This window comes from Petaurus breviceps, unplaced genomic scaffold (assembly GCF_028583685.1).
Source record: "Petaurus breviceps papuanus isolate PSGF00001 unplaced genomic scaffold, PetGlider_PUasm1.0 90591, whole genome shotgun sequence".
In the NCBI taxonomy this organism is placed as follows: Eukaryota; Metazoa; Chordata; class Mammalia; order Diprotodontia; family Petauridae; genus Petaurus; species Petaurus breviceps.
This window is the reverse complement of record NW_027187280.1, coordinates 5,167,287-5,171,074: the sequence shown is the minus strand read 5'-3', so window position 1 is coordinate 5,171,074 and position 3,788 is coordinate 5,167,287.

Sequence of the window (3,788 nt, the reverse complement as noted above, 5' to 3'; positions counted from 1 at the left end):
CTGTCCTTCACCAGTGGACAGTATTCACTCTCTGTCTGCAGGACAGTTTCAGGAGCTCTTAACCAGCAGCCAGGTTCCAGGACTTCTTCAACAACAGGATTGTCTTTCACCAGTGGACAAATCTGGCAAAACAACATCAAAACAGACAGACAAAGTACCAGCAAAACAGCCATGTCTCCTCAGTCCTCGGCAGCTCCAGGGGCAGGTCTCAAAAGTCCAGGGCAATTCAAAGTCGCCCTCCGCAATCCTCTCAGTCTCTCTCTGCCTCCACTAGGATGCTGCTTCCAAAAAGTTCTTCTGCCTCTCTCTTGTGTCTCTGCAAATCTACGTCACCAGCTCCTCCCAGTTCAGGACTCACTTTTCACATCAACAAGTCCATCCCACAGGTGGGATTAACAAGCTCTGGGTTTTAACACAATCAATTTGAAAACCAAGCCAATACAGGGGAATCTTCATATTCCATTACTATCACAGACTGGAAATGGGCTCAGTCTGGATAAAATTCTGTATGGAAAATGAGAGACTGAAGGATTCTTCCTTCCTTAGCTCCAGTGCTTCTTCCTCAGTGATTATTGCCAAAGAGTTCAGGCCACAGAGCTGGAGACTTGAGTTACTGATCAGTGGAAAGAAAAGATGTTGGCTTAGGTATGGGAATAGGTAAGACTGCATAGTGCCAAGTCCACCTCAGCCCCAACTCTTCCAGGACAAGATGGAGACCATACCAGTCCTTGGATATTCAGTCAGGGATCAGCAGTGAAGAAGCCCCAGGATTTAGGGTTGAAAGGGATGATATAAGCCACTTCTCTAATTTTAGAGATGAGGAAACTGAGGCAGAGAGAAGAGAAAGGACTTGGCCAAGGTCACACAGGTTACAAGTTATGATTAGAATGAGATGAGATTAGAACCCAAGTCTTTGGACTTCAAATCAAGTGCCTTTTCTGTTACAACATGCTAAAACTGGAGGTCTGTGGGTGCTCTGAGTCTCCTATGCCACTCTTCACAATGGTTGTTTTCTTTTTTCTCTGTAGCCTACATATAAGAGTGATCAACTCACATTTCATGTTTCCCCTTCTTGGTGGTATCACTTTAGGAGTCCCATTGTCCTCAGACTGATGAAAAGATGTCCTGTGGTCAAATAGGGGGTGACTGGAAGATTTACTACTTCTTTTTTTTTGGCTTTTTGGAGGGCAATTGGGGTTAAGTGACTTGCCCAAAGTCACATGGCTAGTTTTTGTGTTAAGTATCTGAGTCTGGATTTGAACTCAGGTCCTCTTGACTCCAGGGCTGGTGCTCTATTCACTGTGCCACCTAGCCACCCTGGAAGGTTACTTCTAAACTCTCTTCACCCAAAGTATCTGCCTGCTGACCAGTTCTGAGACCCAAAGCCCTGACCAATAAAGGATACTGGGGACCTGCAGGGATCTGAGAGATGGAGGGGAACTGCTAAGACAAAATTCACTTAAAATCAACTTATTATAAGGGACAGACATGGTGGCAAATGGGACCATGAGGAAGGCTTGTATTCAAGTCTCAGTTCTGTAGCTATTCTTAGTGTTACCTGTCAAGGGCAAATCTCTTCTTTTCCTGGGCATTAGTTTCCAAAGTGGAGGATGGGGTGGAAGAGAGGCAGATTTAGGCCCAATATAAGGAATAAGCTACTTCCTAACAATTAGACCTGTCCAAAAGTGGAATGGACTAGTTCAGGAAGTGGTAGATAGCCCCTCACAGCAGGTCTATCAGTGGAAACTGTGGGAGCAATTGCCAAGTGTGTTGTAGAGATGTCTGTTTTAGAACAGGTTAGATGAGATGATCTTTGGGATCCTTTCCAACTCTGAGGTCCTGGGATTCTGTGATTAGTTGATCTCTTCCTGTCCAACCATTTCTAACAGTCTATTCCAAGGAACCTGGGAAAAAATTTTTTACAGCAAGTTTCTCTGATAAAGACCTTGTTTCTCAAATATATAGGGAATTGAGTAAAATAAAAATAAGAGCCATTCCCCAGTGAATAAATAATCAAAGGATATGAAAGGTAGCTTTCAGAAGAAGAAATCAAAACTATCAGTAGTCATATAAAATGCTCTAAATCACTAACAACTAAAATGCAAATTAAAATAGTTCTGGGATATCATCTCATACCTATCACATTGGCTAACATGACAGAAAAGGAAGATGACAAATGCTGGAAGTAATGTGGAAAAATAGGAACACTTATGCACTGTTGGTAGAGTTGTGAACTGGTTCAACCATTCTGGAAACCAATTTGGAACTATGCCCCAAAACTGTGTAATACCCTTTGACCCATCAGTATCACTACTAGGTCTGTATCCCAAAGAGGTGAGAAGAAGGAAAAAAACATGTATGTATAAAAATGTTTATAGCAGCTATTTTTTTGTGACAAAAAAGAATTGGAAATTGAGGGTATGCCCATTAGTTGGGGAATGCTTGAACAATTTGTAGTATATGATTGTGATGGAGTTCTATTGAGCTATAAGAAATTATGAAGGGAATGGGCTGAGAAAAACATAGGAAGATTTGTATGAACTGATGCAGTGAGCAGAACCAGGAGAACATTGCATGTAGTAATAGCAATATTGTAACATGAGCAACTGTGAAATATTTAGCTACTTTGATCAATACAACAATCCACAATAGTTCCAAAGGACTTGTAATGAAAAATGCTATTCACTTGCAGAAAGAGAACTGGTGAACTCTGAGTTCAGACTGAAACATTTTTCATTTTTTTTTTTGCTGTTTTTTGGCAACATGATTAATATGGAAATATGTTTTGCATGAATTCATGTGTATAATTCACATGTGTATTGCTTGCCTTCTCAATGAGTGGGGAGGGGCTAGAGGGGAGGGACAGAATTTGGAACTCAAAATTAAAAAAGTGAATATTAAAAAAAACAACAACAACAGACAATTCATTCTAAATCTAACACTCTGTCTCAAGGTCCTTCCCAGTTCTGATATTCTAAGTTCTAGGTTGTAATGGCCTTTTTAGCTTTAATATTCTGGGTTCTAAGGACCCTTCCAATTCTAATATTCTATACTCTTTTTTAAGGGCCTTTCCAGCTTGGATTTTCTAGATTCTAAGGATCTTTCCAAGCATATCATTCTGTGTTCTAAATTCTAAGAGCCTTTTCAGCTCTAATGTTCTAGGGTCTGAGAGGACCCTTCCAACTCAAACATTCTATAATAAATCCACTAACTTACTGATACTCAGCCATCCACAATCAGTAGAAAGTCTGGCAGGAAGTGAATGGGGTGGGGAAGGAAGAGAGGAAGAAAGCATTTACATTCCTAGGAAGAAATACTCCACAAAGCCTGGGCCTCTGAAAGGAGATCTCCTGGTTATTTATGCACATACAGAAACCGCTTCATGCATCCTGGTGAAACCCTGTGATTTGTCAATGAGTCCCCCTGCCCCCCACCCCCGCCTCCACTAACATTTACAGTAAATCTGTCGCACTGACCATTAAATCTGAAGCTGCCTTGAGCAATCGTTCCAATGGGTATGTTGACAGGCTGAGTGTTAATAATGATGCAGACGCTAACCTGTTTATTGACTTGCTTTTTGTATCCTTCATCCTAACTCACTCCTTCTCACTCTCAGAGGAGAAATCTTGGAATCAGTGATCAGGTGACAGCTCCGACCCCCTCCTGTTCCCAGTCGCGTCACCCAGCCCTAACTCTGGGAGAGATAAATCACCACCACCTTCATCTGCCTCTGCCAGCCGGCCACTGTTACACAGTTACTCAATGCGGAACGCAGTATTTGTCACTGG